We start from the raw sequence: 25,499 nt of genomic DNA, 5'->3' as shown, positions 1-25,499 counted from the left end.
AGAGGCTTTAACCCAGGCGCCCCTCTCATTCTACTTCTAATCCTAAATAGCTATCATGACTTTTTGGAGTAATATTGCCACTAGGATAATTTAGTTTATAATTGATTTATAAATGTAACCATATGATTTCATGTTTAGAGAATGCTTTCTCTCTGTTCAGTCTACCCTTTACTCCACAGCTTAAATCTTTCGCCAAAATGTCATTTAACTATCCTTCTAAAGGACTGTTCTTTAATTATCTGAAGCACCAAAAAAGTAATCTAGCTATTGATAGTAATATTTAATATTTGTTGAGTACTTATCAGGCTCTATTTTAAGCATCGCCTACATTATCTCATTTTATTCTTCAAACAACCATAGAAAGTACACACTATTATCTCTCTTTTGCAGATGGAGAAATAAGCACAGAGAGGCAAAAATAACCTTCCAGGTGGTAAAATGAGGATTTGAACTCAGGCAGTTTGAATACAGCCACCCTGTCTCACACTCTTTAACAAAAGCCTAATTTTGCAGTATTTAACTTGCCAGAGAAAGAGATGTTTACACTCTACCAACACTGCTACCACCATCCCACACATAACAGTTAGATCTACAGAAGTATAACCATATTCAGGTGTAACCATGGATTAGATCTAAACTTTAAGTTGTTCAGGTCCACTGCATCAGTTTATGTGTCTTGTAAGTGCTAAGAAACTGGAAGTACTTATTCTTGTTACTTGTGATAAGGTAAATCATGTCACCAAATCTTTAACTTATATTCAGTAATTCCACCATCACTTAAAACAACCACTGTTAAGAGATTGTTCAGTTCCATTTTTCTCTCCCTCTTAGATTCCTCTTAATCAAAATCTAGCCTCTTTTTTTTTCTTTTCTTTTCTTTCTTTCTTTCTTTCTTTTTTTTTTTTTTTTTTTTTTTGGTCATCCCAGGATAAAGAGGTAAGTTCAGTAGCAAATTTTGTATGGCTAGTGTAAAAATCTAGGGAAGGATACAATTGGCCCGTCTTGAGTCTGGCCTCTCATGGAATCCATCAGCTGTTTAGGGGGGAGGATAGTGAGAAATTTAGTTTGATGGGATTAAAAATTAGTCATTTGAGTGTGTTCATATACTTCCACTTTCCCCCAATCCACCAAAGAGAATCTTCTTTTGATAATACAACACCGTCTTCCCTTACCCTTAGAAAAGTTGATCTTACGAGGTCATTTCATAGTTTTTGTGAGGAAGTGCTGGAGAATAAGTAGAAACGGACTTGAATGTGAAAAGCTGGAGGACATGATAAAGTGCTGAAAAGGGGAGGAAGAGGGAGAGATGATAAATTTACTAGGCTGGGAATAGAGAAAATGTTTAGTGAGGGGTTTGGGTGAAGGAGACATTTTGGAGAGTGTGGTATATGAAAAATATTGAAGAGATGTAGGGAAAGGGGATATGAGAAGGGTTACTTGTTATTATGAACTGAATGTTCTATAACATGTTTTGAGGGACCTGAGTGGAGAATAGAATTCCTTTTAATCTTGCAGGGAATGAGGAGCAGCCCAATTATGTGTTGAGTTGTGTGTCTTTCCTTCTTTAGTGGGGGAAGATGGGTAGTCAGCTTGGGTGGTGTTGAGTTTGAGGTTCCCGAAGAACCACAGGTAGGGGTGTCCGAAAAAAAGTTGGAAATGCAGAATTAGAACACTTGCGAGAATAGTTGTAGTTGCCGATAAAAATTTGTGAGCTATAAGCAAGCAGATTTTATGGGTAAGAGTGAACCAGGAAGGAACTTTCAGGACACGTAAGATAGAAGAGCTCAGAAAGAAGAGGTACCAAGAAGAGGCGCTGAAATTGTGGTCATGTGACAGGATAAGAACTAGGAGAAACTGGTCTCCAGGCAAATAAAGAAGGAGACCATTTCAGTGGTAAAGGATGGACAAAATACCAAACACTGCAGAAGACCAGTGTGCCAAAGCCAGCTCAGACCGGCTTGTGAAAGTGAGCTATTAAAATTTTCAGGGTTTCTGAGAGCCCATTATTATCCACAGTCATTATTTAAAATACAATGGTTAAAAAAATAATAAATAAATAAATAAAATAAAAAAGTAAAATACAATGGTGTATACTTGCAATTAAACAAGTTATGTTAAGAAAAAAAACAAACGAAAACAAAGGCAATAAACACACCTCAGACATCACTTCCTAATTGTTTTACATTGTTGTGTTCCTGTCGATTGTGTCTGAATGGTAGAAACGCAATGTGGCCTGAGCCCCTGCTCCAGCGCTGCCCACCCCAGCGCTCTGTGACGTCACATCAGTAGCCTCTGCTCAATCCTGGGGGGAGTATTGACACCACAGAAACTGGCAAACACTGCAAATCGGGGCATTTTCACCTGTAAGGAGAACCACTTGTTAAACATTTATCAGCATAGCTTTGGATAAATAGAGTGAAAATCGAGAAAAGTCTAAAGGACTTAGCAAGAAGGAAACAGTGTATAAATTTTGCCTTAGTGTCAGTAGAAAGGTGGGCAAAAACCACAGTAAAGTGGGTTGAGGAGTGAAATAATAGGAAGTGAAGACACATTTTCAAATTGAGTTAAGGCAGATTTTTTTTTATTAGTCACCCTACAGTACATCATTAGGTTTTGGTGTAGTGTTCCACAGTCCATTGTTTGCGTATAACACCCAGTGTTATTGTTGATTTTTGTTTTAGGTGTTGGGCCCACAGAGTATATACAATGCTTATGTACCTTATTAATCTCCAAAAAAGGAATAATGTGAGCAAATTTGCTTTATGGTGGAAACCTCTCTGTTGGAAAGTCTTAAGGAACTAGTTATCTACAAAACATTTTGGGAAACGCTGCTGTAGTATTTAGCAAATAAGATGATATTGGTTGTAAGTTTGAGTGAGATAAATATTTCTGTTATTAAAGTTTCTTAGTGTTCTAAAGGAACAATGTCAAGAATGGCTGTTGCATTTTGTTGAGTCTTTTTTTGCGTTGTTTGAGATAATCATCTGGTTTCTTTTAAAACTTGACCTAGTGCTCTGACACGTTATTTAATAAATATTCTGGAGGTAAATCTCTGCCTGAAGTAAATCCAACCTGATTATGGTGGTTTGTTCTTCCAGTATATGGTTGAATTTGTTCATTAGCGTTTTATTTATAACTTTAAATCAATATTACTAAGTAGAACCGGTATTTTTCTCTTCATTTTCTGTTAGGTTTTAACATCAATATCATGCTACTTTTGAAAAATCGGTTGCTGTATTTTTTTCTATTCATAAACAATTTTGTAGCAAGAAAATTATCTCTTCCTTGAAAGTTAGAAAAAAATAATCTAGAAAATTATCTAGGCCCAGAGCTTTTTGGGAAGTAATTTTTTGATAAGTTTTCGGTGGCTTTCATTGCTAATTATTTTTCTATTTCTTAAGGCAACTTTTGCCACTTCTACCATTTCAGACAAATTAGTTTGAGTAAATTGCTTCTTGGTCTGCATTATTATCTACTTACATCTGAGAGACGACTTTTAGCAGAACATAAAAAGTTGGATGAGTAGGTATGAACTGCCCCTGTCTCATGTGGGTTGTGTTGAAATGTCAGGGGTTCAGATTTGAAAGAAGCCACAATTGGCGAATGGGGATGAGTAGAAGGATGCATAATCTAATGAATATAAACCAAGCTATGTTTAACTGACCGGATGGAGAATGTGAAAGAATCCTTGGTATACATTACCCCCAGAAGCGCTCTTCTTTCTTCTCTACTGTAGCTAATGTTTGGAAACTGCTCCTTCTATTTGTGGTACAGTGCAATTCTGAGCAGGTACAGAAAGGAGATTACTGATCTTAGTTATAGGAAGGGTTTGGGGAAAGATTATAGAATCCCCTCTGTCTCTGAAATCTGCAGGAGCCAGCCCAGTTTTCTCTTTGATCCAACTCTTAGGACCACGAGCTAAGAATACTTATCTTTACTTTTTTCTTGTTTTTAATGAACACATATGTATTTCAAAGGGAAATTGGGACCAGTATCAAGGAAAGCTAGTATGATTTACTCTTAACTTGGAGTCAGCATTCTTTAATTTTTTCAGATAGAGATTTTGTTCCCGTTTTTCTTTATTAATATTCTTTCCTTTTTCCTCCCATATACTTAAGCCCTTTTTAGTTTAATTAAATGTTAAAAAAAAACAAACCTCAAAGTGATAATCCATTAGAGATAAAGGTTGTTCCTCATGTGTTATACATATTATATGCAATGAATAGTTTTGGTATGGATATTCCTTTCCTTTTTGACTAACAAATGAGAGAGCATTTATGTAAATTGGTCTGATACAGGTTGGTAATCAGTCAGAAAACAAAACTTAACGGTCTAAAATACTGACGAGTCAGAGTTTTCTATAGGAGAATATGTCCCGTTCTGAAAACAAATAATTACTTTATTATTAGTGTTGAGTCTGTGTTAAGAGAAGTACTAAATAATGCTAGAGAAGCAGAAAAAAAAATTCATTGGCTACAGTTTATATTCTTTCATGTTAGAAATAACAAAATGGGAAAACATTTTATACTCATAATCCACTACTTTGATGTTATATATCAGGTAATAGGATAGTTTTTGCAAGTTCCAAGTTTGCAAAGGTGTAGAATTAAAAAAGAAAAAAAATTGGAATTTTGTATAGGTTAGATTGTGCAGTTCATTGGGTCTGGAAGTTAGGGCTATTAAGGCCTTGATGATAAGGCTTTTGGCACTAGATGCTGTTTTGTCTTTATGGAATGTACAGCTATTCTCAGATCCCTGAGACCTTCGTAAGAGCCAAGGATATGAATCCTGAGACCTTTGGCACATTTACTTGAATACTTTGCTCTCTGGGTCTTCCTTTTAAAAATCTCCACATGGAATGTGCTACGTCTACTGTCCCTAAATGGTTGTGATACATGACTATACTTTTACTTTAGGCCTAATAGCCATGTGCCATCTAGAATGAGGTTATGTATTTTAATAATAGCATATTTGCTATGTAAAACTTTTAGCAAACACCTGTCTTTTGAGATCATTAATCTTTTTAAGATCTAGTTTTTCTGAAGTCTGTCCAGTAATGTAGGTGTCATTATTAATTTGACATAAAAGATGGATGAGATAAAGAACCTTAACTCATGATCAGTGACAGAGTAGGAAAGTAGGTAAAGTAAACCTAATACATGTCTCTTTAAGAAGATTCTCCAGCCCTGTGTGATTTACAGCTGGTAGTCTGTTGGTTACTTCTAGAGAATATTAAAATAAGGGAAAACAAACATTCCAGATGAAATCTAATAGAAAAAATGAATTTATTTTTTCCTTACGTTTTGGCAGCCTAGGTTGTCTAAAAATTTTGAGTACGTGTATATCAAATGTTTTTTTTTTTTTTTTTAATTGTTCAGATTTGAAAGACGCCAACTCTAAGCCAATATATAAGAAGGCCATTTTCTCAAACAAGAGTCACCCTTTCACGGTAGGTAAATGCAGAATTTATTTTACTAAATTGGTATTTTATTTTATTTTTTTTTTAAGATTTTATTTATTTATTTGTCAGAGAGAGAGAGGGAGAGAGAGTGAGCGAGCATAGGCAGAGGGAGAAGCAGGCTCCCTGCCAAGCAAGGAGCCCGATGTGGGACTCGATCCCAGGACGCTGGGATCATGACCCGAGCCGAAGGCAGCTGCTTAACCAACTGAGCCACCCAGGCGTCCCCTACATTGGTATTTTAAATCATCGTTTTAAAAGAACATGCAAATTCTTCATAGTATTTTGTTGTAAAATTTCTTAGAGAGCTTATTTTGGCTATCAGAATACTTTCTACTGTGTAATTTACCAGTCAGTTGAAGGAGAACATAATAATGTATTTGTGTAAGACAAAACAAAGATAAGAGAGTGACCTAGAAGTTGAAAAATAACTTAGATCCTTAAAATTAAGTCTCAAGTACAAGTATATTGTTTTAGGTTCCTATGATACTTACAATTAAATTGAGATAAAAATAAAAATACCTTGCCTGGTTCCCTCTAAGCCCTGCAACCATGATCCTTGCTCACAAAGGAGAAAGTAGTTTCAATATCCAATAATAATACAGATTTTTTTTTTATTTGGAGAGTTAAAATATGATACTACAGTTATTTATTTTATTGCTCACATTTTTCCAGTTCCCAGTGGCCAAAGCTGAAAGAATTTGAGCAATAAAATAAATGACTATAGTATTGGATTATAACTCCCCAAATAAAATACATATACATGATTCCACACTGATATAGATAAATGACTGAATCAATAAATAAATGTGCAGTTAAATATATGCAGTTTTTGTATATTAATTATACTTCAGTATAGCTGTTAAAAAAGAAAAAGACTGAGGAACTACCCTAGATTTAGAGGAGAATAAGAAGACATGGCAGCTAAACGCAATGTGGGATCCTGGATTGGATCCCAGAACTGAGAAAGGGCATTAGTGGAAAAACTGATGAAGTCCAAAGAAAGTAGATTATAATATTGTGCCAATGTTAATTTATTAGTTTTGATCATTGTACTGTGGTTGTAATAGGTCAACAGCCAGAGAAGCCAAGTGAGGGGTACATGGGAGCGTTCTGTCTTTGCAACTTTTCTGTAACCCTTAAATTATTTTGAAATAAAAAGTTCTTTAAAAGTCCCAGTGGAGTCCCTAAATTATCATTTTCATTAGATTTTCATTGATTTATAGGGCGAGTTTCTGTTTGTCTGCACATCTTAAAACAGAGAAGCAGGGGCATTCTTTTCATCAAGGGTACTCTTTGAGTTGTGTTTCTTAATCCTAGCCATATACACTGCAGTCCCTACCTCCACAAGTTTAGTCTCCACTTAATATTTCAGCCAGTTACTTCCAGTCCCCTAGAAGGCCTGTGTGTGGGAAATTCCATGAGGCTCTGCCTCCTCCGGAACCATCTCTTAGCAGGTTTTTAGTTGGTGATGATCAAGGTCTGATTTGAATTTTCAAACCCAAACTGTGAGACTGTTCAGATCTCATTAATAATCTCTTGGCCCACCAATCTTCATTACCCAAGGCAACATCTGAACTTAGAATTAGGGGAAGTAGAAATCTTATAGTTGAATGGTGAAAATGAGGGAAGATTACTGTTTTTAGGTAAAATGTCTGGGAATTCAGTGAGTACAAGTGCTACTAAGGGAACTTTGATTCTTAAAGAAAATCAACAGCAGCATTAAGTTTGCTTAGAAAATCAGTGTAACTTTAGAAAAACCCGAAGCCATTTCAAATCAAAAGACCAGCTTCTTGATAGACAAAGTAAGGGGCCGGTATATACTTTGGCATCCAAACATGAGTGTTTGGTCTGAATCCAAGCATTTGGGCGTAAAAATGAAATGCTAAGTATTAGGAATTCCTCTATGAAGTTTTTTATTTTTTATTATTTTTATTTTTTTAAAAGATTTTATTTATTTATTTGAGAGAGAGAGAGTGAGAGAGAGCATGAGCAAGGAGAAGGTCAGAGGGAGAAGCAGACTCCCCATGGAGCTGGGAGCCCAATGCCGGACTCGATCCCGGGGCTCTGGGATCATGACCTGAGCCGAAGGCAGTCTTCCAACCAACTGAGCCACCCAGGCATCCCAAGTTTTTTATTTTTTGCAGCTGTGTGTTCAACCAGTTTCATGAACTACACTGTTTTACACAGTTCAAGGGAAACAAGAAAAAACAGAAGTTTGTACCTAGAGCAGTGAAATTCCTAGAGACAGCAGGCAGCATGGTGGCTGGCAGGGGCTGGGAGGACGGACGGATGGGGAGCTAGTTTTCATGGGGACTGGGTTTTAGTTTGGAAAGCTGAAAAAGTTCTGGAGATGGTGGGTGGTGGTGCTGGTTGAACAATGTGTGAATGTACTCAGTGCCACTGAACTGTACATTTGAAAGTGGTTAACATGGTAAATTTTTATGTTGTATATATTGTACCACAATTTTTCTGAAAAGCAAAAAAGAAATAATGGAAGTTTCCAGCAGTTAGCCTTCCACTTCTTTGCCAGGGTGTCCAGCTGTGAGGAGAATCTCTGCTCAAGAGCTTTTATCCTGAGGAATTTTTTTATTTTGTTATTAATCAAGAGATGATTCCCTGGGCATCATTTAGCAACGGGCTGTTTAAATGGCCCCTCTATCATCAATTGTGCATGTAAAAAGAAGCCTAGTACACAGGACACGGTAGAGCTGGGTCGTACAGAGAGTTGGTTGTGGGGTTAATTTATAACTAAGACAAATGAATCTATAAAAAGAAGAAAAGCCCCATAAGAAATATGTTAACTGATGTTAAGGGAGAAAAAAAGGGCTTAGATAAAAGATATCTGAACTTGTTTGGTCCCCATGATTTTATGGCTGAGGAATTCAATTAGAGGTGTACTGGGTGGAGCAAATCACAATTCTGTAAATTACTAATAGGACACAACGATCTTTATCGTTTTCTGTATGTGCTCACATGCAAAGTTCAGTCCTGCCCTCTGTAAATGAACTCTCTGCCGAGCTATACTGCTGTGTACAAATGCAGGGCTTCAGGATTGGAACGTAGATAATGTTTGGTTGTAAAACCTAAAAGGCGGTAGGTGGTCCATTTAGAAATAAAATGAGGAACGAGGACAAATTACTTTTGCTTTGGGGGAGTTTTGATTATTGGGTTTGTTTCACTTTGCATGAAATTCTTTTAAGTCATTTGTGGTTTGAATATTTGAAGGGAATGGTCGTTTTAGAATAACGATATAGAGAAAATTTTAAGAAACAAAATTACATGTTTAAAATGTATTACAGTGAACAGGAAAAAGATTAGGGGTGATTGTCTTTTCTTTCCTTTTTTTAAAGACTTTATTCATTTACTTGACAGAGAGAGAGAACAAGTAGGCAGAGTGGCAGGCAGGGAGAGGGAGAAGCAGGCTCTCCACCGAGCAGGCAGCCCGATGCTGGGCTTGATGCAGGGCTTGATCCCAGGACCCTGGAATCGTGACCTGAGCCAAAGGCAGATGCTTAACTGACCAAGCCACCCAGGCACCCCTTGTCTTTGCTTTTCATCCTAAATCTTCATTTGAGGGTTAAGTGTCATAGTAACTGACATGAAGTAGAGATTATAGGTTTTAACTGCAATACAGTTTACTGTATTTTTTATATCAAATAAAAATGTAATAATGATACAGATCATTTAAAGAAAAAAATTATCTATAATCTTAATATTATTTTTCAAACTATTCTACAAATTGCCTTCCAGTTCTTGATAAGCATACACACATATTTTTATATGTCTATATAAGATTTGATACATTGTTATCCCTTGACCCTCAATGTCTGTGTAATTAAGGGATTGTATTAAATGATTTCTAAATTCCGTTTCATTCAAAACAATGTTTTAGAACCTAGCTTTGTCTAAATTATACAATATTTTGTGAAAAAAATGTATGTCAACCACAGTGGGTACTATCTTTACTTAAAAATGTTAGGCACAGCTGTAAAATGTTGAGAGTTAAATTCTTAAAAATTAAGCCTGAAAGTGAAGCTTCTGTGGTATAGAGACTCTGAATTAAACTTTAGAATGCATCGTAGGTTTGATTATTTGAGATTCTTGAGTAATAAATCAAATGAAGCCGTGTTCTCAAGTAATTTTAATAAAACCTACTGCACAAAAAAAAACAAAAAAACAATATTTCCAATTAATATTTCCATCAACTAAAACCATATACAATCATTGATTTTGGCACCTAGTTAGGAAAAAAACATACATGTCTTCATCATCTCCCCTTCCACAGTATTCTTTGCCTTTAAAAAAAAATTCTTGATTATCTGGATACTTTCAACAACTCATATGTTACAAATAATGTGCATAAATTTTACCACAGTATCATGTAAGAGGTCAGTCATTAGAAGCCATTATTATTCCATGAAACATAAAGTGAAGCAACTCGGTTGCTCAATTTTTTTCTTTATACTGATGAACTCCTTGTCCTTCAATCCAGATCCTGTGATCTGAAATAATTTAAATTACTAAAAGTTTGATATTTTTAACCTTTTATACTCTCAGTAGACAGGACATAGGAAATTTAGTGACGTAAACATCTTTAATAATCTTTAAAAGTCATAAGACTTGGTAGCTGGGACAAAAAACAATTAAGTATAAATTTCAGGGAAATACCATAATGGCATGAGTTTTGTTTTCTTTTGTCAGCAAGCCACATGGCTTTCCTCTCAAACTCAAGGAATACGCCGTGCAGGCTCCTTTTATGATTTTGGTTTCTTCTGCATCACAGAAATATATGTTTTCCTAAGTTTACTCACTATAATTTGCGATTGCTATTTTTCTTATCTGCGAAGGAAGTACAACAGCTCCCACTGGGGAAATACAATGTTAAGTCAATCCTAAAATAAGAAATCTAAGGGAAAGGTCACATCCTAATAACTTGTGCAAATCTAAATTCCCATGGAGCTTTAAAATTATTTTGTAGGAGTAGAGTATTAACAATGTGTTGTTGAACTTCTTCCAGATAGTGTCGTAAAATTGAGAGCACTTTTGTGTCCAGAAGTGACTATTGACGTATAAATATAATTGAGAAGAACTGATGTTTTTTAGCAATCTATTTTGAGTATCCAGAGAAATCTAGCATAACTACAAGATCATGAAACATTTTTTTGTTGTTGCTTTCACTGGAAATATAAGGTGTATCATTCAGCAAGTGTTATAGTAATTACATACATACAATGAAGATGATTTTTCCTACTGCTGTAGCGAAGTTTAATACTCAACTTTTTACCAACACTGATCTCTGGTTATACTTTAGAAGAACCCTAACTGTGTCATTCCAGAGAATATCATCGTTTTGAGAGTCGGGACACCCGGGTTGTAATCTTTCCTCTTCTGTTAATTGGCAATTTCTTAAAAACTTGGGACCTCAATTTCCTTATCTATTAAGTGGGAGATGTTTATTGTGAGGATCAAGTAAGATCAGATATATAAAGGGCTTAGAAAATTCTTACAGAATTATATGTCTTTAAGGGATGACTATAATTCTTGCCTTAAATTTTTATCTTTTCCAAATGAAATCAAAATAGGCAGAGGACAGGTAACTTATTCCATCCCACTCAACCTAAGAGCTACCAGGACACCCTAATCAGCACACCACTCAGTGACCAAATCCAGATCATTTTTTTTTTTTAAGATTTTTTATTTATTTATTTGACAGATCACAAGTAGGCAGAGAGGCAGGCAGAGAGAGAAGGGAGGAAGCAGGCTCCCTGCTGAGCAGAGAGCCCGATGCGGGGCTCGATCCCAGAACGCTGGGATCATGACCTGAGCTGAAGGTAGAGGCTTTAACCCACTGAGCCACCCAGGCGCCCCCCAGGTCATTTTTTAAAAGGGTGGGATTTGAGTGCAAGTCACTCCCTTACACTGTAATACTACACAAGAATTACATTTTGCCACCAGGATGATTGTTTCCTAGCACATACTAATTTTTTTTTTTTTTTGAAGATGTGTGGTTGGTGCACATCTTCATTCCTTAATCTGTACTTATTACCAGTTAAAGTGGAACAGAATGCGGTTTTTGCCTTTTGACCTGCTGCTATTTCTTTCCTTAATGATGATTATGTGTTTTCTGTAATTTAAGGATTTATAGGAACATACTTGGTTGTCCTCCCTGCTGGGGCCCATTCAGTAGCAGGAGCTATTTGTTGAAATTATTGAGATGTTTCTGCATTTAGTTATTTCAATTTCAGACCTCATAATAATATATTGCCACATAATAAGAAATAATAAAATAATTTTATTTTATTTATTTATTTTTTAAAGATTTTATTTATTTACTTGTCAGAGAGAGAGTACACACAAGCAGGCAGAGAGGCAGGCAGAGGCAGCGAGAGAAGCAGGCTCCCCGCTGAGCAAGGAGCCCGATGTGGGACCCGATCCCAGGACCCTGGGATCACGACCCGAGCTGAAGGCAGAGGCCCAACCAACTGAGCCACCCAGGCGTCCCTAAAATAATTTTATTTTAAAGAGTAAATGCTTCTCTGTGTGATAGGAGTTTAAAGAATTTCTGCAACTATTCAATATAGTTTTAAAATACCTTTGTTCAAGAAAAACTTTAAGCCTCTTCATTGTTTTAGTTTGTTTTTTAAATTTTATTTTATTTTTTTTAAAGATTTTATTTATTTATTTGACAGAGAGAGATCATAAGTAGGCAGAGAGGCAGGCAGAGAGAGAAGGAAGCAGGCTCCCCGCTGAGCAGAGAGCCTGATGTGGAGCTCGATCCCAGGACCCTGGGATCATGACCTGAGCTGAAGGCAGAGGCTTTAACCCACTGAGCCACCCAGGCACCCCTAAATTTTATTTTTAAGTACCAATATGAAAAGGGTGGCACATAACAGATCTGTATTCTACCACATTTTACCAGAAAAAGTGCTTGCTAGAAGCAGTCACACTTCTAAAAATGTAGTACCTCTGTGTCTGACAAAATAGACTAACTGCCTTTAAGTTTACATCCTTTTAAAGAACAACTGACCTCGGATGTGTTGGTGGCGGGAGTGTGTTGGAGGGACTTGACTTTCAACCTTAAGAAAAACATGAAAGTTATAAAAAATGCTGCCAAGTTGTGTTCTCAATATATGGACTAACTATTTTTATCCAACCAAATTTGAAATAAAAGTAATAACAACAGCAAGTAAGTATCTAAGAAGAATGCTTTTTTATACACTTCTGCTCCCCAGTTGCAAATGTGGTGGGGGAAAAATCTTCCTATGTATAGATCTACTGATTGCTGCTACTCTAGTTTTGCTTTTCCAACCTTTTTATTTCCATTGATGTTGATTTAGTTCAGATTATCCTAATTTCTCACCTGAGTAATGGCAAGTTATCTGACTCAACACTTTACTCTTTGCATTTCACCCTCCCAAGTTGACAGTTATCTTTCTAATGCTGTTTGTTTACATTTCACCCTTCTTTCAAGGAGCATTAGAATCTTTGTGGTCAGCCTCAGCCTACCCCCTCAGCGTGTCCTCTCCGTTGGCTGCCACAAATATTAGAGTTCAGCCACACCAGACTGCTCAGTGTTCCGTCACAGCGTTCGGTTCATGGCTGGAATATACCAATTACTGTATCATACTGTAACAGATTTTATAGTCAGTTTTAGGAGTGAGCTTCTTGAGAGCAGAGACCATCTTTGGGCTATCCCTAGTGCTTAACAAAATTCTTAGCAAATATTATGCAAGTAATGAAATGATAATGTAATTGAAATTAAATAATGCACATATACTTTTATTTCTGCTAACTAGACATAGTATTATTAGCAGTCTTGCCTAAATGTTATTTTTAAATTTACCAAATAGAAATGCAAAGCTTGTACAAAACTGAATTACTTTAAAAGAATTTCTGTGACATGAACACCTGGGTGGCTCAGTGGGTTAAGCCTCTGCCTTGGGCTCAGGTCATGATCCTAGGGTCCTGGGATAGAGCCTGGAGCATCAGGCTCTCTGCTCAGCAGGTAGCCTGTTTCCCTCTCTCTCTCTCTCTGCCTGCCTCTCTGCCTGATTGTGATCTCTGTCAAATAAATAAATAAAAAGAATTTCTGTGACATGTATATGCATTTATGATTTTATAGATTTAACATTTACACAGCATTTTTCTTTTTGCACATGTTGTAAACCCATGCATAAAAGTGCATAAGTACCTCATCAGCTACCTTTTACCTGCATAATTCAATTCACAGACTAGTGATAGACTTTCAGTGTTCAGTTGCATCTGAAGCAGGGCTTCCAAGTTAGGGCTAGGACAGGTTTTTTGTTTGTTTGTTTTTTAGTAACATATAATATATTTTTGTTTCAGGGGTGCAGGTCTGTGATCCATCAGTCTTACATAATTCACAGCACTCACCATAGCACATGCCCTCCCCAGTGTAGGACAGTTATTTATCCTGAGATTTATGTATGTATGCATTTTTTCTTAAGATTTTATTTATTTATTTGACAGAGGGAGACAGTGCGAGAGAGGGAGCACAAGCAGGGGCAGAGGGAGAAGGAGAAGCAGGCTCCCTGCTCAGCAGGGAGCCTGATGTGGGGCTCGATCCCAGGACCCTGGGATCATGACTGAGCCAAAGGCAGGCGCTCAATGACTGAGCCACCCAGGGACCCCTTATTTATTTAGTTTTTGGAAGATTGTATTTCTCTGTTTAAGAGAGAGAACACACACACAGGGGGAGGGGCAGAAGCAGAGAGAGAAGCAAACTCTCTGCTGAGCAGGGAGCCCGACTCAGGGCTTGATCCCTGGACTCCAGGATCACGACTTGAGCTGAAAGCAGACACTTAACTGAGCCACCCAAGTGCCCTTATATGTATTATTTATTAAACAAGTTATTTATTGAACTACTTTTATATATGCAGCACTCTTCTAGATAAAACAGAGATGAGATAGTCCTTGCTTACAGTCTTGTTTCAAAGACATTACCTACACATACCACATGAAAGAATTAAATAACAGAACCGGGCAATCTGTGATTGAGGAAAAACATGGAGTAAAAATTTGTGGAATAAAATATTCAGAGGCAGAGCTGGAATAGTGCGTTGTTGTTTCCTAACAACTTACTTCCACCTGGAAGTAAGAATATGGATACGTGAGAAGGAAGAAGCTGGAAATTGTAAACATGAGGAGCCTCATGGGGTAGGAAGGTCAAGATATTGGGGGGCATGCTATACTGGAGAATCAGTGGGAAGTACACATACGGAGCAAAGGGGCTAGATTTGGCAGGGCACAAATGTTGGACTGAGGAAACTGGACTTTGTCTAGGAAGCATTGGGAACTTGATTTAGAAATAGGGAAGAAGTAAGACAGAAGCTCTCGGTGGAAGGGACAGGTGAAAGATATTTTGATAACTTCTAAGATTTGGTGGCTAAATAAGAAATGAAGATGATGAAAGACAAAAGGGTCAAAGATGAACTTTTGGCTGATATACAGAGAGATAAGATTTTAAAAGAAATAGAGAAGAGGGACTCCTCTGGGGGAAGAAAGATGCACTTGCTTTTAGACTTTTTCAATTTGAAGTGAAGGTGGGATATCTAAGAAATATCCCAGAGAGATGTGTAAAGATAGGGGATGAGCCTCGTTTCAGGCAGTGGAAGTAGTCTGTTGATTTGAGTGTCTTTGTCATAGAGGGAAGCTGAGGTCTGCAGAACCCACACACAGGTTAAGTTTGAATGATGAGAGAGAGGACAGACTGGGATCATCGATGCCAAACGAAGAGAGTTTTATGAAAAGGAAAGGAAAACAACACTTAATATCTCTTAGGTACCTGGCATTACGGTAATAAGTTGACATATATAATCTTACTTAGTCCTCAAAATTACTCTATAAAGTAGGAATTAGGATTATCCCTTTTTACAGGCATATAAAGTAAAGTTAGCTGGGTCTGTGACTTGGCTGAGGGCACACTGCCAGCACAGGGTGAAATCTGTATTGAAATGGAGATCTTTCTGACTCCCAAGCTCACATATTTTTTTTTTAACTGAAATAAAATGTAAAATGACAATGAAAGGTCAAGAAGAATGAAGAAAGGAATAATGCCATTAACAGTTACCAGGAGGAGACTGTCATTTTAGATTAGGGTTTAAGTCTAGCAGCAGGAAGGGGTATTTCAGTGAGCTGTGTGGGTTAGCAGGTGGTATGTGAACGAAGGGAGTGATTTCAGACCACTGGGAATTTGGCCAGCAAGTAGGACAGGTCTTCTGGAGTCAAGTAAAGTTAAGAAGAGAACACACCAGTGGAGAAGAGAAAAGTGCAGGGGTGAGGTCTCAAGATAGCCATTAAAGGGAAACAGACCCTGAGAGAAAAGACTGCTTCCACTAAATTTGGAAGAAAGGAGAATGAGCTTAAATGTGATCACTCACCCAGTAGGTAGAGAGAGGTGTCAGATAAGCATAGGTTTATCAAAGCACTAGCTATAGAGATATTTCTGACATTATATCTTACTTGGAAGAAAAGCTTATTAAAATAAAGACATAGCAGCCAAGTGACCTCTTCCACCATCATAAGTTAGACAAATTAGGTTAAGTTAGATCAATTGATCTTTATAGGCCCTTCCAGTACTTAATTTTCTATGCATGTAGAATGGGGCAGCCTTGATCTATGCACAGATAGGGCAGTCATATAGCTTTATAACCAAAAGAATTTGCAGGAATAACAAAAATAAAACAAAAGAAATTTTTAGAATTTTAGGTCCACAAGTCAAAATTTCTGGAAGTATCTTCCTCTCCCCTATTAAAAAGTATTAAAATATCTGAGTGTATTGCTAACTGTAAACTCTTGAAGACAAGGACTGCATCCTGTTCTCTGATGTGTCCTTAGAGCACAAGGCCTGCTACACAGTAACAGCTCAACCAGTACTTATTAAATGATTGAAAGCTGAATTACAAAATATAGTACAGGCTTCCTATAATACTCTTCCCATGTTTTTTTCTCTGCTTTGATTCTTATCAGTCACCCCCATGACAATTCAGAAACATAATATGTAAGACAGTCATGTACCTGCCTTGTTTTTGTGTCATTTTAATTGTTTTTCATTTGGTTACTCAGTTGATTTCTTGTTAAAAAGGAACTATACTTGGGGGATTGACTGACAGTTAATGGAAATCTCAGTATTTTTCAAAATTATCTTTTGTAGTAACTTAAAAATTAATTAGTATCCTAGTTTCCCATCTTTTGTTAACTTAAATTTTACCAACAACATTTCTTTTCTGAAAAAGGAAATTGTGTTTTATGTTATGAAGGAAAAGTGATTTAGGAAAAAACCAGAAATCCATTTCTGAAAAATTTAGTGATGCTAGTGTAATAAAAAGAAAGCCACAAGAAGTCATCCCAAATTAGTAACGCTTCCCGTCTTAAACACGTGATTTCAGTTGTCCCCAGGCTTGCTAAAGGTTATAAAATGTCACCAGAATACGTTACTTCCTTATGAGTTCTTACTACCTCCTCACCACAGATAGAGCTGTATAAACCCCGAAGTATGACAATATAGTTATTACACTTTTAATTAGAAGTATTCTGCCAAAAGAAGCTAAGAACTAGGGGAAATGGATTTAAATTTACAGTAGTTCAGCGAAACAGCATATACTTTTTCCAGACCACTAGAACTGCAAACCCGTTTGTAACTTTAATGCCTGGTATGGTGGAAAAGTTAACAGCTGTAACAAAATCAACAGAGACATCATTGGTTAGTGTTCTTAAGTGAGAAGATTGACTACAGGAATTTTTCCCCAAATACATGTTTTTTACATATTTTATACTACTTTCTAGAATATCATCAATTTTACTTAGGCTATTTTGGGAGTCACTGATTTGTCTTATCTTTCTGATGAAGAATTAGAGCTGGAATTGACATTTCACTGTTAGTCAACTTCACCTTCAGTGATCTGGTGATCTGGAGATGTCTTTCTATCCCTTTCCTTAACAAGCTTCAAGTTTGTAGATTGCCCTTAGGCCTTCCTTACTCTGAGTTGGAGATTTATAGTATTTGTTTACATGGGTTGCATAAAAATGCAGACTTCAATAAATGACTTTTTGGTTCTTGAATAGAAACTGAAATGTTGGACAAGACAGCCAAGTATCCAAAAACTGAATGCTCAGCTGAAGCTGTAGTTAGTTATCCTGGGTTTGAGTCAAGATAGTAGTATAGCTTGTAGAATCAGCCATGCTGTGAAAATATGAACTTGAAGGAAAAGGATAATGGATTTTTAAAATTTCTTCCTTAAATGTTTGTTCAGGGGCCCCTGGGTGACTCAGTCAGTTAAGTGTCTGCGTTCGGCTCAGGTCATGATCCTGGGGTCCTGGGATCGAGCCCTGCATCGGGATCCCTGCTTAGTGGGGAATCTGCTTCCCTCTCCCTCTTCCCCTCCACCCCGCTTGTGCTCCCTCTCTCACTCTGTCTCAAATAAATAAACTCTTTTTTTAAAAGTTTGTTCAATTTTAAGTTGTTTTTTTTTTTATTTTCTCAGTGTTCCAAGATTCATTGCCCATGCACCACACCCAACGCTCCATGCAAAACGTGCCTCCCTTATTACCCACCACCAGGCTCACCCCTCCAAAACCCTTAGTTGTATTAATTTTTTTCAAAATACACAGTATTATTTTAAAAGAATCTAGTTTACTATGACACACGTGTAAGTTAACGTCAAAAAGGTTACCATGTAATTTAGAATACAAGAGGTAGAGTGAAAAGTACTCAGTGGTTAAAAAAAAAAAGAAGGAAACTGGATGTTTTACCCCAATTTGTTTCTTCCTCTTTGGAGTGCTGTGGATTTTATTTTAGCTGTTCTGCTTCCCTGACCACGGGCAGTGTCACCACGTCCGTTAGAGTCTTCTGTACTTAAGAGAGAGCCACCTATAAATCAGCAGTCTGAGTGGAATCTTGGCAGATGAGGTCTCAGTCAGGAAACAAGCATTTTGTTTATATTTAGATAATTTGAGAGCCTGGCCTCTGGGCATTCTGTAAGAAGTCCAGAAAAGGGAAGCCTAAAGAACAGAATATTTATTGTGAATAGATGTTACCTTTCTCACTCAGGGGTTTATTCCAAGCAGCTTGAGTAAAATGAAGGATGTTGTCTCTTTTGACTTACCTGGCAAGATTTTTCAAAGAGAGTGAAGTGTCCAAATCGGAAGAGCATGAAGACCATAGCAGAGAATGTAGGATGACAGCTGGCACAAAGGCCTTTTTGGCACTGTTGAGAAAGGCCTTTGATTTATAATCTGAAGAGGTAGCAAGGGTGATCATTTTGTTCCATAGTACAGCTGATACATTTGGGAAAGTCCTTTGAACCATAGTCATGTCACAAAAGAGGTCCTAAAATACCAGGGTGTTTCAACTAAGAAGAGCAATTCTATTAGAATCCCTTGTCAAGTTGTAAAATAAAGCAAACAAATTGAACAAATAAAATTAATTCTTTAGTATCTGAATGGCACTGGAGTTCGGTTTTCCCTTGCAAAGCATGTGTTGTATAAGGTAAAAATTGGGAGAAATAGGGGCGCCTCGGTGGCTCAGTTGTTCAGTGTCTGCCTTCGGCTCAGGTCATGATCCCAGGGTCCTGGGATCAAGCTCCACATCAGGCTTCCTGCTCAGCGGGAAGCCTGCTTCTCCCTCTCCCACTCTCCCTGCTTGTGTTTCCTCTCTCACTGTTTCTCTCTGTCAAATAAATAAATAAAATCTTTAAAAAGAAATGGTAAGAAATAGCATTTGGTTCTGCTCTCAGAACCTGCTGTGCACAATGATTGTGATTTAACTTTTCTCTCCTGGATTCTGATAGTCATTTAATCACTACTAGTGATTGCTAGCAGGGAATACAAAGAGATCAATGTACTTAGATTTTCAGTTTAGCTGTTCTTCAGTCCTCTGACATTCATCACTAAGGTTGATTAGTAATTAACTTGAGCCATAGAATTAGAATTTGTACTGCTTGATAGGTGTAAACCAGTTATGGGGACCTCCATAATTCTAAAATATGAGTAAGTGATGAGTCATACCCTTACTACTGCTAATTCTTTTTTTTTTTTTATGATTTTATTTGTTTATTTGAGAAAGAGCGCATGTGAGTAGGTACAAGCTGGGGGTAGGGGCAGAGGGAAAGGGAAAAGCAGGCTTCACACTTAGCAGGGAGCCCAGTGTGGGGCTCCATCTCGGAACCCTGAGATCATGCCCTGAGCTGAAAGCAGCTACTTAACCGACGGAGCCACTCAGGCACCTGAGTCCTGCTAATTCTTGAGCTCCTTAATAGTAGAACAGGTTTTTCTAGTAAAACAATGTATTGCATATTTTATATCTCTATTAGATCATTAACCTTTTAGTTGTCCACCCAGTAAATAACAAGCTCTTCTCTCTCTGTTTTTTATTGTGGTAAAGCATATTAACATAAAATCTGCCATGTTCCATTAGTTTCAGGGGGTATAACATAGCAGTTCGACATCTCTATGTGTTATGCTATGTTCACCACAACTCTGGCTACCATCTGTCACCATACAATACCATTATGATGTCATTGACTATATTCTGTATGCTGTACCTTTTATTTCCATGACTGGAAGCTTGTATCTCCCACTCCTCTTCATCCATTTTTATGGTCTCATTCTATTTTTGTTTATTTTGTTTCATTTTTTAGATTTAACCTGAGTGAAATCATATGGTATTTGTCTTTGTCTGAATTATTTCACTTAACATAATACTAGGTCCGTCCGTGTTGTCAGAAATGGCAAGATCTCATCCTTTTCTATGGCCATTGTGTGTGTGTGTGCATGTGTGTATGTATCACATATCTTCTTTATCCATTCATTTAGTTGCTCCCATATCTTGGCTGTCATAAATAATGCTGCAATAAACATAGAGGGCATCTTTTTGAACTCATGTTTTCATTCTCTTTGAGTAAATACTTAGTAGTAGGATTATTGGATCGTATGGTATTTTTTAAAATTTTTTGAGTAATCTCCATACTGTTTTCTACAGTGGCTATACCAATTTACATTCCCACCAACAATGCGCAAGTGTTCCTTTTTCTCCACATCCTCAACACTACTTGTAATTTCTTATGTTTTTTATTTTAGCCATTCTGACAGGTATAAGGTGATCTCACTGTGGTTTTGATTTGCATTTCCCTGCTGATCATGATGTTGAGCATCTTGTCATATGTCTGTTGGCCTCATTTCAACCATTTTAAATATACAGTTCAATGACATTAGTTACATTCACAGCATTGTGCAAATATATGCCCTGTCTATATTCAAAACTTCTCATCATCCCAAACAGAAACTCTGCACCCATTAAACTATAACTCCCCATCACCTACCCACCCCTAGCCCAGGGTTATTTCTATCCTATTTTTTCTCTATGAATTTGCCTATTCAGTTACTTCATATAAGTGGGCTCATACAATATTTGTCCTTTGGTGTATTGTTTATTTCACTTAGCATAACGTTTTCAAAGTTCATCCATGTTGTAGCATGTACCAGAACTCCCATTTCTTTTTTAGCAGAATAATACTCCATTGTATTATGTATGTATTGTACATACCACACTTTGCTTATCCACTCATTTGTTATGGAACACTTGGGTTAATTCCACCTTTTAACTTGTATGAATAATGTTGCAATGAACCTTCGTGTTCAAGTGTCTGTTTGAGTCCTATTTTCAATTCTTTTAGGTAGATCCCTAAGAATAGAGTGCCTGGCTCCTATGATTATTCTGTGTTTAACTTTTTGAGGAACCGCCAAACTGTTTTCCATAGCTATGGCACTATTTTACATGACCATCAGCAATGTGTGAGGGTCCCCGTTTTCACATCCTTATGAACTCTTGTTTTCCTTATTTTTGATTAGAGCCATTCTTGTAGGTGTAGACTGTTATCTTATTGTGGTTTTGATTTGCATATCCCTAATGACTAATTCTGTTGAGTATCTGTTCATGTGCTTTTTGGACATCTGTATGTCCTTGGTCAAATGTCTATTCATGTCCTTTCCTCTTTCTTAAAATTGGGCTGATTGCCTTTTGCCTTTCTATTATTCTCTTTCACTTTTTAACTCATGTTCTCACATACTTCTCTGTATAATCAAAAAGATAGTATAACTTGAGCTCAGGGAAATGCTTTATTTTTTTTTTAAGATTTTATTTATTTATTTGACACACAGATATTACAAGTAGGCAGAAAGGCAGGCAGAGAGGAGTGGGGGAAGCAGGCTCCCTGCTGAGCACAGAGCCCAATGCGGGGCTTGATCCCAGGACCCTGAGATCATGACCTGAGCCGAAGGCAGAGGCTTAACCCACTGAGCCACCTAGGTGCCCTGGAAATGCTTTCTTTTAGTCATTCATTGCCACACACATTTTTTTTAAAGATTTTATTTATTTATTTATTTGAGAGAGAGAGAGAGAGAGAGAGCGAGGGAGGACATGAGAGGGAAGAAGGCCAGAGGGAGAAGCAGACTCCCCATGGACCTGGGAGCCCGATGCAGGACTTGATCCCGGGACTCCAGGATCATGACCTGAGCCGAAGGCAGTCACCCAACCAGCTGAGCCACCCAGGCACCCCATTGCCACATACATTGACTTAAGGTCACATGCTTTTCATCCTGTTACCAAATCAGTACCCAAGAATCTCTCTTCAAATGAGAGATTTTTTTTTTTGCCTTGATGCTATGAAATTCCTTGTATTCTTTCCCAGATCTCTGTGCATTGAGCCCATGTGTGGAGAGGTTGGGGGATAATCCCATGTGTAGAGTGTGATTCATTATGAAGTACTCTAGAAAATAAACATCCATTTTCATTTCCTTCAAATGATGAAATTTTAAACCTGGAGGAGACCATCTCTGTCTCAAACTGGGATCTACAGATTCTTGGGGATCCACCAAATATATTCTTGGGATCTGAGAGTTTTAGAATTTAAAAATATTATGTTTTTATATTAATAATCTAAGAAGTCATTATAAAGCCCAAATTTCACAATCCAAGGACATTTTAATGGTTTCATGTATTAGTTTTCTCACCTGGGGGTTACAGAACTTCTGGGGAATTTGAGGACACAATATTGGCAGGTGTCTAAGATTTTTTTCTTCCTTTGAAAGGGACCCATACATTAGTGAAGCTTAAGAAACTCTGATCAAAGCCAACACCTTTCCTTTTATGAAGTAGGCTTAGAGATGTTAAGTGACTTGCTATAATCACACAGCAAGTTAATAAAACCAACCCGCACTAAAACCCAAGTCTTCTAAAGCTTTCTTCAGAGTTCTTTGTGTCACTGTGGGGGTACTACAGGGATTCTGTCATCACTGAGTTTAAAATGTAGGAAAGCAGATGAACAATTAATAACTAAAATGACAAGTGTGCGAAGGAGGAGAAGGGTAATAGGAGTTGTATTGAGTGATAGAAGAGTAGTTTAACCTAGTCTGAGGGTTCAGACAAGAGATTTTTATGCTGACAGTCGAGAGAGCAGGAGTTAGCTGAAGGGAGCTCTGAGAAGAGCAATGTTACAGAGGGAATAACTTGTGTGGGGGCTCTGAGGTGTGAAAAGAGACTCCCAAGATAAACAGGGACCAGATTATTCCAATATAGATTTTTTTTCTATTTTTAGTTTCTTCTTCTTCCTCCTCCTCCTCCTCCTCCTCTTCCTCTTCTTCTTTTATAGATTTTATTTATTTATTAGAGAGAAAGAGAACATAAGCAGGTGGAGTGGCAGAGGGAAAGGGAGAAGTAGGGTCCCTGCTGAGCAGGAAGCCTGATGCAGGGCCTGATCCCAGGACTCTGGGACTATGACCTGAGCCGAGGCAGACACCCAACAGACTGAGCCACCCAGGCACCCCTCCAGTATAGATTTAAGACAATTAGAATTCAGTACAGAGTTTCAATAAGGACATGATGTAATCTGAGTTGCATCTTTAAAAGGGCACTCCAGCTGCAGATGCATAATTGATTGGAAAGGAGATAAGAGCCAATAAAGATGTAGGGAGACCACGTAGGAAGCTACAGGAAAGATAGGGTTGAAAGAGAGGATTTAATGTTGAAAGAGAGGACTGAGAGAAGTATTTAATGTATTTAACATGTAGAATCAAAAGGACGTGGTGGTTGATTAAATGTGGGTATTGTAGCAGTCAGTTATGACTCCCTTTTGGGGGGGCATGATCAGTTGGGAGATTGTTGGAGCTGTTTACTAAAGATAGGGCTCACTGAAGGAGATAAGTTTGGGGGAATAGATGATGAATGACATTTTGGACCATTTGCAGTTGACTTGCCTATGAGGTGTTTCAGTGGACAGCTCAAATAGATGTCCCTCTATAGAACTGGGGCATGGAAGAGGTGGCCAGTGCAGAGACACAGAGTTGGTTTCAACTTATCCATGATATTTGAAATGTTCTCTAATGGGCTTGCTTAGGGAAGAGCATATGGAATTAGAAGGGTTAAAGAGCCTGACACAAAGCCTTGAGGAAGGAGCAACACAAGTGGTTAGGGTAATTGGTATCTCAGGAGCCAGGAAGAAGACAGAGTATTGGAAGAAAGGCCAGAATCCAGGGGTCTGCTCTCCGATAGGAAAATCCAATGATTGGTTCCATAAAATGTCTGTGTATCTTACATACATAGACAGATAGTTTTATGCTACTGATCATCAAATTAAACATTTTCCAGTCCTTTTGCCAAAATCTAGTTGTGAGGTGTTGATAAACTGGGATGTACAATGTGTACATTGTTCTTGGTGAACTGAATTTCTGGTTAACTCAGCCAGCTAAAAAACCCTTTCCATTTCTGGTCATATAAAATCTTTCTTAAACACAATACGTCATTTTTCCATCTTGATAGATGTTCTGGGGTGAAATAAAATTTAATTTCAATTTAGATAACTGAATCGATGATTTGAGAACATTTAATGTCTTAGTTTCATTTTGAATAGCAAATGACAGTTTTCTGAAGATACAGAAAATATTGAAGATGATCTCAGGAAATGCTCTGGAAGCTACTTTCAAAAACAAATCACTTTATAACTGCCTCCCCCCACCCTTAGCAATTGTCCATTTTTTCTAAAGGTATAGGAACAACTTTCAGTACATTAAGTGTGTTTAATAGTTAATGAAAGTTGTATTGCAGTTGTTTTTATTTAATATCCGGGTTTTTCTATAATTCTGTAGAATTTTCTATAATTCTCAGTAAAACCCAGTATATCAGTATATTCCTCAGTACTGTTAATTTTAGCAAAATGTATGCTCTTTGATCACTAACCTTATATATAATGCAGGAATTTCAAATTATTTTACTGACATGACAGATACATATATGTGTGCAGTAAAGAGCCATCTGAAAAGTTACATCTAAATTAGGTTTGAGTAGGGGCGCCTGGGTGGCTCAGTGGGTTAAAGCCTCTGCCTTCAGCTCAGGTCATGATCCCAGGGTCCTGGGATTGAGCCCCACATTGGGCCCTTTAAAATGGGGCCTGGGGAGAAGGAAACTAACATTTATACTTAATTCTGTGCCAAGCACTCTTAGGTGCTTTACATACATGATTTCTGAGTTTTGAAGTGTTTAATGGCTTGCCGGAAGTTACAGCCCGGGTACAGGGTGGCACTGGGATTCTAGCTTAAGTCTAATTTTAAAACTGGTATTCTTCCCATTTATGCCTCTTTCCTCACTGGAAGTCGGGAGACCTACATACTAGCTACTATTCTGTTCTTCCTAACACCTCTAACCTTGGATAAGCACAGTAATTTTTTTGCATTCACTAATCCCCCAGGCATATTTTGCCCCTTCCCCGTCTAGAATGTTCCATATGTCTTATCCGTGTATGTATTCATCCAATTGATAATCAGTTCATCAACCAGCCAGACAATGGTCTTTAGTCATGCAGTAAGTTATTGAAGTTCTGTGACACACATATGAAAGTGGCATAGATACACCGTCTTTGTCTCTAAGGAGGTCACTCTCTTTTAGTACATACTGTGCTCACCATACAAGCCCTCGCTGAATCCCATTTCTTCCATGGAGCCTTTTCTATGAACCATCCCATTTTGACAT

The 25,499-nt window shown here is 37.6% G+C and overlaps 1 protein-coding gene across 2 annotated transcripts in view; it reads left to right on the top strand.

Moving 5' to 3' along the window:
• PPARG (peroxisome proliferator activated receptor gamma) overlaps positions 1 to 25,499 on the top strand; it is a 131,528-nt gene that overhangs the window by 17,723 nt on the left and 88,306 nt on the right. The window contains exon 2 of one of the 2 annotated variants that reach the window (XM_080821666.1): positions 5,379 to 5,449. The exons of the other annotated variant lie outside the window; for it this stretch is intronic. The gene's annotated coding sequence lies outside the window, so the exon portion shown is untranslated. The remainder of the gene's footprint in view (positions 1 to 5,378; positions 5,450 to 25,499) is intronic. 2 annotated transcript variants of the gene reach the window in all.

This window comes from Martes martes, assembly GCF_963455335.1.
Source record: "Martes martes genome assembly, chromosome: 1".
Taxonomy (NCBI): Eukaryota; Metazoa; Chordata; class Mammalia; order Carnivora; family Mustelidae; genus Martes; species Martes martes.
The sequence above is the reverse complement of the archived record's forward strand: the minus strand, read 5'-3'. Positions and strand labels throughout refer to the sequence as shown.